Genomic DNA, 13,760 nt, shown 5'->3' with positions numbered 1-13,760 from the left:
TGTGGATGATGTCTGACGATGTCCTAATATGTATGCCGTACTGTCGATCGGTTGGTCCACCTAGAAGGTAAAAAAAAAACACCAGGCCGCAACGCAATAATTTTATTAACTTTGGAACAGAACATATAAACTTTAACTTTTTGAACTGAACATTTGCTTACTGGTGTTTTTTTGTTTTTGTTTTTTTTCAAACCTCTCCTTCCCCATGGGTCAATGTGCAAAGCGCAAATCGCCCAAAGATGTGGCGAAGTGTGTTATGCACTTTGTCCCAGGTGAAAGGAGACGTTTGCAGCAGCTCTGTGTGAATGGGCCCTAATAGCCCTTTGTGCCTGTCCTGGTGAGATGCAATCCCTATGCTAGGTGTACCTGTGTGTGGTACTTCCGGAAACACTCCCCTAAGCATAGGGCAGGGTGGTCAGGACAGTCAGGACAGAAATAGCGGGTGTCACGCCTTATTCCACTCCTGCTACAGACACGACATCTTTTTCGGGGTGACGGTTGGGTTGAGGTACCGGCAACGACATTGGGGAAATGTCGCTCGTGTAGACGGCTAACTACACTGGTGGATGGGGCCACGGAACCTCCTGGGTACAGGAGGTTCTCGATGATCTCTTCCTGAAATTTGAGGAAGGATCGTGTTCTCCCAGCCTTAGGCCCCATGCACACGGCCGTGTTTCAAAGCCGCGTGCGGGCCGTGGAACCGCGGCCTGGATCCCTCCTGAGAGCAGGAGCGCACGGCGTCACTGGTTGCTATGACGCCGTGCGCTCCCTGCTGCCGCCGCAATACAGTAATACACTGGTATGATCTATACCAGTGTATTACTGTACTGTGCCGGCAGCAGGGAGCGCACGGCGTCATAGCAACCAGTGACCCTGTGCGCTCCTGCTCTCAGGAGGGATCCAGGCCGCGGTTCCACGGCCCGCACACGGCTGTGAAACACGGCCGTGTGCATGGGGCCTTACTGTAGAGAACAAAACTATTTTACAGAGCCAATTGAATCAAATATACAGACCCCTTCTTATACCAGCGTTTGGTTCTGCGGGAAACTAAATACGGAGACAACATCTGGTCATTGAAGTCCACCCCTCCCATGTGAAGGTTATAGTCGTGGACTGAGAGGGGCTTTTCAATGACACGGGTTGCTCGCTCAATTTTTATTGTCGTGTCTGCGTGAATGGAGGAGAGCATGTAAACGTCACGCTTGTCTCTCCATTTCACCGCGAGCAGTTCTTTGTTACACAAAGCAGCCCTCTCCCCCCTTGCAAGACGGGTGGTAACGAGCCGTTGGGGGAAGCTCGCACGGTGCCACAGGCGCCAATCTGTTCTAGAAACAAATGCCTAAAGAGGGCCACACTTGTGTAGAAATTGTCCACATAAAGATGGTACCCCTTGCCGAATAAGGGTGACACCAAGTCCCAGACTGTCTTCCCACTGCTCCCCAGATAGTCAGGGCAACCGACCGGCTCCAGGGTCTGATCTTTTCCCTCATAGACACGAAATTTGTGGGTTTAGCCTGTGGCCCTTTCACAGAGTTAATACAATTTGACCCCATACCGGGCGCGCTTGCTTGGGATGTATTGTTTGAAGCCAAGGCACCCGGTAAAATGTATTAGGGACTCGTCTACGCAGATGTTTTGCTCTGGGGTATACAAATCTGCAAATTTCTGGTTGAAATGGTCTATGAGGGGCTGAATTTTGTGGAGCCGGTCAAAAGCTGGGTGGCCTCTGGGACGAGAGGTGGTGTTGTCGCTAAAGTGCAGGAAACGCAGGATGGCCTCAAAACGTGCCCTGGACATAGCAGCAGAGAACATGGGCATGTGATGAATTGGGTTCGTGGACCAATATGACTGCAATTCATGCTTTTTAGTTAGACCCATGTTGAGGAGAAGGCCCAGAAAAATTTTAATTTCGGAAACTTGGACTGGTTTCCACCAAAAATGCTAGGCATAATAGCTTCCCGGGTTGGCGGTTATAAATTGTGTGGCATACCGGTTTGTTTCGGCCACGACTATGTCTAAGAGCTCCGCAGTCAAGAACAGCTCAAAAAATCCCAGGGCCGAACCGATCTGAGCTGTCTCAACCCGAACTCCAGACTGGGCGGTGAAAGGGGGAACTACAGGTGCGGCTGAAGTTGGGGACTGCCAATCAGGGTTTGCCAGCACCTCAGGAATTCTAGGGGGTGTACGGGCCCGTCTTTGCGGTGGCTGCAACGGGGTAACTACTGCTCGTGCCACCGTACCAGCTTCAACTGCCCTTCTGGTGCTCGCACTTCACCAGGTTGTACGGCAGTGCTGGTACTAGGTCCAGGGAGGGCTGCGCTGCTGGTGTATGCCTCACCACGTAATCCGACAGTGCCAGCCCCACTCTGCTGCCCTTGAAGCGGATCCTGCGCAACCTGTGGTCTAGCGACACGGGCCCGGGTACACCTGGTGCTATCAGGGACCTCAGCCTCCTCGTCCGAACTTTGGGTCAGAGTGCCACTGCTTTCTACAGGTTCATATTCTGACCCGCTAGATTCGTCAGATGAGGGTTCCCATTCCTCATCCGACTGGGTCAGAAGCCTGTAGGCCTCTTCAGAAGAATACCCCCTGTTTGACATGTGGGCAACTAAATTTAGGGGTATTCACTGAGACTACCCAAGAAAAAAAGCAAGCCTGTCTTACAAATGGGAGGCTAGCGAAGTACCGGAGGCCGCTGCGGTTGATAAAAAATATCAAAACTGATTTTTTTTATCGCCGCAGCGCGTGTAAAGTGAATGTGCAGTGATAAAAAAAAATATATAATTTTTTGTCACTGCGGTGGGGCGGGTGTGGGCGAACGCACGTGTGGGCGACCGATCAGGCCTGATCGGGCAAACACTGCGTTTTGGGTGGAGGGCGAACTAAAGTGACACTAATACTATTATAGATCTGACCGTGATCAGTTTTGATCACTTCCAGATACTACATAAGTACAAATGCTGATTAGCGATACGCTAATCAGCGAATCAGTGACTGCGGTGCACTGGGCGCTAACTGATCCCTAAACTACCTAACCAAGGGGCCTAAACTATCCCTAAAACCTAACAGTCAATACCAGTGAAAAAAAAATGTGACAGTTTACACTGATCACTTTTTTCCTTTCACTAGTGAGTGACAGGGGCGATCAAAGAGGTGATCAAAGGGTTAATTGGGGTGCAGGGGGTTATCTGGGGCTAAAATGTGGTGTTGGTGCTTCTCACTGTGAAGCCTGCTCCTCTGCTGGATCCAACCGACCAAAAGGACCAGCAGAGGAGCAGGGCAGCCATATAACACATCATATTTACTAACATGATGTGTTATCTGGCACTTGATTGGTTTGTTTAAAAATCATCAGCTTGCCAGCCGTGATCATTGGCTGGCAAGCTGATGACGTGACCCCCCTTGACGAAATGCCGGCCCGCATTGCGCATGCGCGGGCCGGCTAAGCACATCATCTCGTGTATATATGTGTCAGTCTGCGCAGCGCTGCCGCCTCCGGACCGCGAATCTGCGTTAGGCGGTCCGGAGGCGGTTAAGAAGGCACCTGGCCTCCCATCACAAAGCCCAGTGGGAGCAACGCCATCAGAACCCACAGAGCCATACTCCAGGCTCTCACCGTCCAGCCTCTTCTCCTTCTTCTCTCTCCTCCCAATTGTCCTCCACTCCACCTTCCATCAAGCCGTCCTCACGTTTTTCTGGCCCAAATGTTCGAGTATAAAAACATGATGACGCCGGATAACTCTCTTGCCCAACAGTTGACCGCTGGCTTGTCGGAACTGATAGCCCGCCAACTACTGCCATATAAACTGGTGGACTCAGAGGCCTTTCAAAAAATTTGTGGCCATTGGAACACCACAATGGAAGGTCCCAGGAAGGAAATATTTCTCCCAGAAGGGTATCCCAGAGCTATATGGGCACGTTCAGCGGCAAGTGAATGTATCTCTGGCACACAGTGTCGGTGCCAAGATACATCTGACCACAGACACGTGGTCTAGCAAACACGGGCAGGGAAGGTATATAACTTTTACTGCCCACTGGGTGAACCTTCTGACGGCCGTCAAGCATGTAACCCGTGGCACCCTTGTAGATTTGGTTTTACCACCACGAATTGCATGCAGGCCTGCCTCTTCTTCTCCTCCTCCTACTCCATCCTCCCTCTCCACCTTGGCTGACTCCTCCTCTTCTGCTGCTACCATCTCTTCCGCTGCGCCTCCCAAGATCCCCAGAACCTATTCGACATGCCAGGTGAGACGTTGCCATGCTGTGCTGCATCTTTTGTGCCTGGATCCAAGAGCCACGCCGGTCCTGCACTCTTTTCAGCTTTGCATTCACAGGCAGATCAGTGGCTAACACCGCTCAATTTGACAGTTGGTAAAGTGGTGTGCGACAACGGTAACAATCTGCTGAGCACAGGGCAAAACTACACACGTGCCATGCATGGCACACGTCCTGAACTTGGTCATGCAGCGATTCGTTGTCAAATACCCTGGGGTCCAGGACATCTTGCGGCATGACAGGAAAATCTCGGGCCATTTCAGAAGATCTTACACGGATCTTGCTGACTGGAACCCGTGCTCAGGAAAGGCTGTCCACACAACATAAGAGAAACAGCACACACATACGAACACTCAGGAACCAGGACATCCATAGCTGCACTAAAAAGCAAAGACATAGGACATCAACAACACATCATGGTAATAGATCTTATGACTGGAAGGGTGGCCCTTACTGGAAGATGGTAATGTAGCCAGGAGGCTGTCTCCAGCAAGCATGGCTGAAGCACCCTCACTGATTACTGCCTTACACTGAGGCTATATAGGCCAAGAGGCCACACCCAACGGTCAGACACACCCAGTGACTCACACACACACTGGGAAGGGAGTTAACCCTTCCAGCACCAGGGAAGGGAAACACCAACTTAAAGGGGAAGTGCACACAATACATAAAACACAGTGTACACCATACACACACACCTAACATAAAGGTAGTCAGGTGAGACCGCATGCTACTGCAGCAAGCTGCCTAGCACCGCTCAGGCTGCTCTGCTGACACATACAGCACACAACTAGTTGCCCGCGGCAACCACAAGTGAGGCCACACACAGCGACCCTCACCTGTGGTTGAACACCCAAACTAAACCGCAGGCGGTAAAGGAGTCACGGTCATAGCCATGGCCGTGACAGTTTCCTTATTTTTTTGTTATTTCTGTTTTAAACAATAAAAGAATTGTAGAACCAAAAATAATTAATGTTTTAGTGTCTCCATAGTTTGAGAGCCATATTATTATTTTTTGGGCGATTGTCTAATGTTAGGGTCTTATTTTTGGCCGAATGAAATGAACGATTGTTAATATTTTGGGGGCATATGCCTTTTTTGATAGCTTTGTGTTGCACTTTTAATGGTTAGGTGACTAAATTAGTATTTTTTTATTGTTTCTTTTTATTTTTTTAGATGGTCGATATGTACACAGCGGTACAAAATATGTCTGTTTGTCTATTTTTTTTACCTTTTTTTAATTTAAAGTCTTTATACACATTGACAATTTAAATCTCAATACGTTAGTGATATTTATGATGATTATATAGTTTATTAGTTAGTGAAATTTCAGTACAGTATAATATTTTTGTTTTTTGTTAGTGATAGTTCTATAGAGTTTAATAGTATTTATTTGTTAGGCTAATGGTTTTAATGTACAGGGTGGGCCATTTATATGGATACACCTTAATAAAATGGGAATGGTTGGTGATATTAACTTCCTGTTTGTGGCACATTAGTATATGTGAGGGGGGAAACTTCAAGATGGCTGGTGACCATGGTGGCCATTTTGAATCCAACTTTTATTTTTTCAATAGGAAGAGGGTCATGTGACACATCAAACTTATTGGGAATTTCACAAGAAAAACAATGGTGTGCTTGGTTTTAACGTGACTTTATTCTTTCATTAGTCATTTACATTAGATATAAAGAAATTCCAATATGGAGGGATCTATATATAATTGCAGTGGCTACCAGCTTTATGACGCATAACTTAATAAAAAATGAACAGCATGCAAAAAGACATTCCCTCCACAGTGTTTCAGTGTTTTGATGAAACAATTACAGTTGTTGCGATTCAATTTTTTTTATTCGGTTTCGATACCATGAAAAAGTATTGCAATACTTGATACCATTCGATACCACGTGACAAAAATAAACCAAAAAAAGCCACGTGCATTCCGTATTTTAAAAAATGGTGAATCGCGCAGTTTCTATTTATGTTTTCCTGTCCCGACGTTCACCGCATCGATTTTTGTAAAATATTTTAATAGTTTGGACTTTTCTGACGTGGCGATATGTAATATGTTTATTATTTATACATTTTATATGTATAATTGGGAAAAGGGGGTGATTCATACTTAATATTTTGGTGATTTTTTTTACACTTTTTATTTAATAACTATTTCCCCCCTTAGGGGCTGGAACCTGGGATTTTTTTCATCCCTTGTCCTATTCACCCTGATAGAGCTCTATCAGGGTTAATAGGACTTCACACTGTCCCTGCTGCTCTGTGCTCTGTGCACACAGCATCAGTGATGTTACCACGGCAGCCAGGGCTTCAGTAGTGTCCTGGTTGCCATGGTAACCGATCGGAGCCCCAGGATTACACAGCTGGGGCTCTGATCAGAAGCTGCCACTGCACCACCAATGAGGGGGAGGGGACCCTGTGGCCACTGCCACCAATGATTTTAACCACCTCAGCGCCCCTAGCTTAAACCCCCTTAATGACCAGACCACTTTTTACAATTCTGCACTACACTACTTTCACGGTTTATTGCTCGGTCATACAACTTACCACCCAAATTAATTTTACCTCCCTTTCTTCTCACTAATAGAGCTTACATTTGGTGGTATTTCAGTGCTGCTGACATTTTTCCTTTGTTTGATATTAATCGAAAATGAACAAAATTTTTGCAAAAAAATTACATTTTTCAATTTCTGTTGTAAAATCTTTCAAATAAAACTACATTTCTATATTAATTTGTCTCTAAATTTATTGTTCTACATGTCTTTGATAAAGAAAAATGCAATAAGTGTATATTTATTGTTTTGGGTAAAAGTTATAGCGTTTACAAACTATGGTGCAAAAAAAATAATTTACGCACTTTGACTTTCTGAGCACCTGTCATGTTTCCTGAGGTTCTACAATGCCCAGACAGTAGAAACACCCCACAAATGACCCCATTTCGGAAAGTAGACACCATAAGGTATTCGCTGATGGGCATAGTGAGTTCATGGAAGTTTTTATTTTTTGTCACAAGTTAGCGGAAATTGAATTTAATTTTTTCTTACAAAGTCTCATATTCCACCTACTTGTGAGCAAAATTTTTTTTTTTTACATGAACTCACCATACCCCTCACGGAATACCTTGGGGTGTCTTTTTTCCAAAATGGGGTCACTTGTGGGGTATTTATACTGCCCTTGTATTTTAGGGTCCCTAAAGTGTAAGAAGTAGTTTGGAATCCAAATGCGTAAAAATGCCCTGTGAAATCCTAAAAGTACTCATTGGAATTTGGGCCCCTTTGCGCACCTAGGCTGCAAAAAAGTGTCCCTCATGTGGTATCGCCGTACTCAGGAGAAGTAGGGAAATGTGTTTTGGGATGTATTTTTACATATACCCATACTGTGTGTGAAAATATCTCTGTAAATGACAACTTTTTACATTTTTTTATACAAAGTTGTCAATTTACAGATATATTTCTCTCACATTGCCCTACTTCTCCTGAGTACAGCGATACCACATATGTGACACGTTTTTGCAGCCTAGATGCGCAAAGGGGCCCAAATTCCAATGAGTACCTTTTAGGAGGGCATTTTTAGGCATTTGGATTCCAAACTACTTCTCATGCTTTAGGGCCCCTAAAATGCCAGGGCAGTATAAATACTCCACAAGTGACCCCATTTGGGAAAGAAGACACCCCAAGGTGTGAGGGGCATACCACATGTGTGACACTTTTTGCAGCCAAGATGCGCAAAGGGGCCCACGAGTTCATGTAAATTTTTATTTTTTGTCACAAGTTAGTGGAATATGAGAATTTGTAAGACAAAGCAAAAAAAACAAAAATAAAAATCATTTTATTTCCGCTAACTTGTGCCCAAAAAAAATCTTCTATGAACTCGCCATTCCCCTCAAAAGTGATCTTTATAGCACCGCAGCGATTTTACTGTGTTTTTGCAGTGATCAGAAAAAAATAATCTGCCCCTACGGTGGGGCGGACTGAACGCAAGTGTGCGCACAAGATCATGGCTCATCGGGTGAACACTGCGTTTTTTGTAGAGCCTATAGAACATGTCTTATTCTTGTCCGCAATTGCGGACAAGAAAAGGCATTTTCTATATAGTTCTGGCAATGTGCGGATCCGCAAAATGCGGAAAGCACATTGCCGGTGTCCGTGTGCACATATGGACGTCTGAATGGAGCATTACAGGGGGGTGATCAATGACAGGGGGATGATCAAGAAGTCTATATGGGGTGATCAGGGGTTAATAAGTGACAGGGGTGGGTGTAGTGCAGTGTGGTGATTGGTGCTACTTACAGAGCTGCCTGTGTCCTCTGGGGGTCGATACAAGCAAAAGGGACCACCAGAGGACCAGGTAGCAGGTATATTAGACGCTGTTAACAAAACAGTGTCTAATATACCTTTTTGGGGTTAAAAATATCGCATCTACAGCCTGCCAACATAGATGTGTGACAGAGGAATAACCCGACCGCCCGCAGGACGCATCCCTGCATTAGGCGGTCGGGTGGTGGTTAATACTGGGGGGGTTTAGAGTGGCCGGCGCACTGTGCCACCAATCATTTTAATGGGGTGGGGGGTTGAGGGGGGCCGCCCTGCACCACCAATGATAATTACCCCTTAATACAGGAGGCGGATACTGGCAGATCAGCGGCAGTTAACCCCTCAGGTGCCACTGATCTGTAAGGGCAGGGTGCCGCCAATGCAATTCTGCTGCCGGCACCCGCCTCCTGTATTAATGTGTTAAAGTCTACTTTTCCTGGGTTCAGACTTAGTTAAGTATTAGGCTACACAGAGCGGCACCTAGCGATGTCCCAGCACTTAGTATTAGTCCTGTGCACTGCTCCGTTCGCCCGCTGTGCCCCATTACTGTCTCCTCTCCTGCTCCATATGCTAATTATTATCGGAGCAATTCGGAGGAGACATCAGTTTCTCTAGTGGGCGTTCCTTCTCCCTGGCTGTAGCGCTGTTCAATCGCAGCGCAGGGAGAAGGAATGCCCACTAGAGAAGCTGATGTCTCCTCTCCATCGCTCCGATAGTAATTAGCATGTGGAGCAGGAGAGGAGACAGTAATGGGGCACAGCAGGCGATTGGAGCGGCGCCCAGGAAAAATGGTGAGTGCTGGGACATCGCTGGGTGCCGCTCTGTGTAGGAAAAGTCGTATCATTGATGGCGCAGTGCACCCGCCTCTCCTCCGCCCCTCTCTTTTCACTGGTGGCAGCGGCAGCACAGGGGAGGAAGGACAGCTTCCTTCTTCCCTGTGCTGCTGAGGAAACATGAGCGCGCTGACAGCAGCACGCTCATGTTCAGAGATACTAGACTGCGCAGAAGCGCAGTCCAGTATCGAAAAAATGGAAATCCCAGTATCGGATCGATACCAGGACAAAAGTATCGATTGGGTATCGAAATTTTGATACCCGCAACAACCCTAGAAGAGGAATCTCCTGAGTGTATCATAGGATGATCTACTTCTCTACACCAGAGTCGGCTACTTCTTAATCCCATCACTAACACAATAGAACAAAGGGACAAATAAACTAACACATTCATTGGGAGTCTCAGAGCAGAGTTAATCCTTATTACATTTATGGATTCACACCATGCAACTTTAATGGGGAATAGGAAAGATGTGGCCTATAAACTCAACCAAAAAATCATGGTTTATAGCTCCCTCTAAACCAAATAGGTTAGAGTTGGGGTCTTCATAGTCCTGGGTCAATAACCCGTAGAAAGAAGGCTAGCCCTCAGGCTTCTACTGCAGACATAGTGATGGTTCAGTCCGTCACTTGTCTGGCACAAAGCCAACACATCACCCAAAGAACACCATCCCGACAATGAAACATGATGGTGGCAGCATCATGCTGTGGGGATGTTTTTCAGCAGCCGGGACTGGGAAACTGGTCAGAGTTGAGGGAAAGATGGATGAGCAAAATCTGTACCACTCGTGATTTGAGGCTAGGTTGGAGGTTCACCTTCCAGCAGGACAATGACCCCAAACACATTGCTAAAGCAACACTTGAGTGGTTTAAGGGTAAACATATAAATGTGTTGGAATAGCCTAGTCGCAGCCCAGATCTCAATCCAATAGAAAACCTGTGGTCAGACTTAAAAATTGCTGTTCACAAGCGCAAACCATCCAACTTGAAGGAGCTGAATCAGTTTTGCAAGGAGGAATGGGCAAAAATCCCTGTGGTAAGATGTGGCAACTGCTCATAAAGACTTATCCAAAGCGACTTGGAGCTGTGATTGCTGCAAAAGGTGGCTCTACAAAGTATTGACTTTAGGGGGTGAATTGTTATGCACATTGACCTTTTCTGTTATTTTGTCCTATTTGTTGTATGCTTTGCAATTAACCAATTTAAAAACAGGTCTAAATTGTGGGCATGTTCTACGAATTAAATGATGCAAATCCTCAAACAATCCATGTTAATTCCAGGGGGTGAGGCAACAAAAAAAAGAAAGAAGTCAAGGGGGTGAATACTTTTGAGTAGCACTGTAAACAATACAGAGTGTTGGCAAAACATACAAAAGTTATTTACGCATGTACCTGGGCATTTTTTGTCCCGGATACCTTTTATAAACCAGGGGGGTCTCTTTGCTTCATGTCTGACCATTTTTTTTATAATGGTCAGACGGCGGTGTTTGAGACCTGTTTGGCGCCAGATCTCATATGCCAGGTCTGTAAAATTCGCTGCTTCTTGGCGTGGGACCGGGTACGGTTATATCCCCGCCCCAACATCAGCTGCAAGATAAAAATTCATGCATATAATCCCAATTTTTAACAATAATAGTATTGAAAATAATTTACTCAAATAAACTGCAAAAAGTATTTAATGCTTTGAAGTGGAAATATTAGATTTGGGCTGCCTGCACACAGGTGTATTTTTTCACAACTACGGACCATACAAAGCCGTCCTGCAGAGTGGACAAGCACAAAGCGTCATTGCGCTTCCGGCCACCACCGCTGTACTGTGATACACTTGTATGATCTATGCAAGTCTATTACTGTACAATGGTGGCGGCAAGAAGCGCACGGCGTCATAGCGAGTTAGCAACCAATGACGCCGTGCGCTCGTCCACTTTGCAGGACATCAGCCTTGGTTTTTACGGTCCGATGGGATTGTATTACGACTATATGTGGGTGGAGTCTGAGCTATCAGATATTGTCCAGCTAAGCAGAGATGTACCTGTCTAGTGAAGTGATGGTACGCTATGGGGTGTACAGCTGGTTCGCATCCCTGGTATGCACCCTGGGTAACTCTAAATGAACCAGCAAATACTGGCGGTCTGACAAAGAAAGCTTCTCCTGAGTTCTGACCAACAGGACACAAATTATAATATATAGACTCTGTGTGTGCGTGCGGTATATAGTGTGTGTCTGTTTGTCTGCGGTATATAGTGTGTGTGGCATGTAGTGTGTGTGTGGTGTATAGTGTGTGTGCACGGTATATAGTGTGTGTGCGCGGTATATAGTGTGCGGCATGACAATGGATGTGCAATGTGCATATGAAATATATTTCTATGCTTTCCATACAAATATACTACTAACATAGTGGGTGTGATGTCACAGGAATACTTACTGCAACAATCACTAATATCTAGTGAGACCTTATAAAATGTGAAGTTTTGTGCACTTAAGAAAAATTAGAATCTCAGAAAGTCGCACTGGCAATTTTTGTATAACACTCTTTATGCATATAAAGCGATTGTTCAGACATGCAGGTGAAATGTAATCAAATACACTACTTTAATGTAAGATTACTTACAGTCACCAGTTCTTCCTCTTCGTCGCTGAACTTGGTTCCAACCATCGCATCCATATAATTTCTAGTCGGTGCAAACCAGTGGCTGTAGGACACACCTTCCGATGCTCTTGCGATTAAATACTTTGCTGAACTTTCGTAGATAAAAAAATAATGCTTGTAGATCGCAGATTCGCTTAATACTTCTGGTTTGTCAGTGTCCATGTTGTGAGACTATGTGTGCACATGTAGTAAGTATTTTGTGGCTGCAAATATGACCTGGAGGTTTTTCAGGTTCGCCTGCCATTAAAATGAATGGGACCCGCCGTGAACCTGCCGCTCTTGAACATTTGATCGAGTTCGCGAACCGTCCCAGCAGATATTCGTCCATCACTACTCCTCACACTGATTAAGGTTCTCTCTCCCTAAGGAGAGTTAGTTCCTCCCGGACACAGGCCTTTCACCCAGTTAAGCTAGTAGTCTCTGCATTGCACTGATGAGGGGTAATCACCCCAAAACAGCTGTCTGCAGATGAGGTGCTGGCTTATTTAATATCCAAGTCATGTCTCAAGGCTTATTTTAAGAGCTGAACATTGACTTATAGGATAGCTGCCATTACATCTGGTGGCATCGGAGGAAGAGCTTGCTAAGAGCTCAACTGAACAGTGGCTTGTAGTGAACTGGTAAGGGAATCGCAAAATCCATTCCATGGTAGCTAATTTTGAAAATATTTCTAATTCGGCTGTTTTGGACTAGCCTTTTAAGATCAACCAATTGCCAATTCACAAGAAGCACAGAAAGCTGCTAGATTTGCAGACAAGAGTAAGTGCGGGGGTGTAAAAGAGATTAAAGCTGGCCATACACCTATAGATAATCTGCAGACTTTCTATGGTCAGATGGACAAAGTGCAACAGGTTCTTCCATCTACGCTAAACCTGAACCTGAAAAACCTTCAGGTCATATTTGCAGCCACTAAATACTTACTAGAAGTGCACAAATAGTCCCACAACATGGACAGTGACATACTAGAGGGGGATCAATGACAAAAATTCCCAAAACATCTTTTAATAATTTTTATGCGTCATAAAGGAAATTTCTCAAAAATGTGCCCTGCTGGAGCCTAGAAAAATTGTATTTTAGGCCACGGTCGTACGGGCCCTAAAAATTAGATATTCACCTGACATAAAATAAATAGTGATTATGTGGCTCTTGGTACATTATGCGGTCACTGAATAACAATTTTACTGTAGCCCACTGGAGTACAGGCCCCAATCTTATAGATTTTTTTGACTGGGTGACTAAAATAATAGACGGTGGAGGTGCAGTAGACATCGCTTATCTGGATTTTAGTAAGGCTTTTGACACTGTCCCACATAGAAGACTTATCAATAAACTGCAGTCATTGAGCATGAACTCCAATATTGTTGAGTGGATTAGGCAGTGGCTGAGGGACAGACAACAGAGGGTTGTAGTCAATGGAGAACATTCAAAACAAGGTCATGTTACCAGTGGGATTCCACAGGGATCTGTACTGGGACCAATTTTGTTTAATATCTTCATAAGTGATATTGCAAAAGGCCTCGATGGTAAGGTTTGTCTTTTTGCTGATGACACAAAGATATGTAACAGGGTTGATGTTCCTGGAGGGAAACGCCAAATGGAAAAGGACTTAGGAAAACTAGAAGAATGGTCAGAACTCTGGCAACTGAAATTTAATGTGGATAAGTGCAAGATAATGCACCT

The sequence above is a fragment of the Bufo gargarizans genome, chromosome 3 (assembly GCF_014858855.1).
Source record: "Bufo gargarizans isolate SCDJY-AF-19 chromosome 3, ASM1485885v1, whole genome shotgun sequence".
NCBI classification, from domain to species: domain Eukaryota; kingdom Metazoa; phylum Chordata; class Amphibia; order Anura; family Bufonidae; genus Bufo; species Bufo gargarizans.
The sequence above is the reverse complement of the archived record's forward strand: the minus strand, read 5'-3'. Positions refer to the sequence as shown.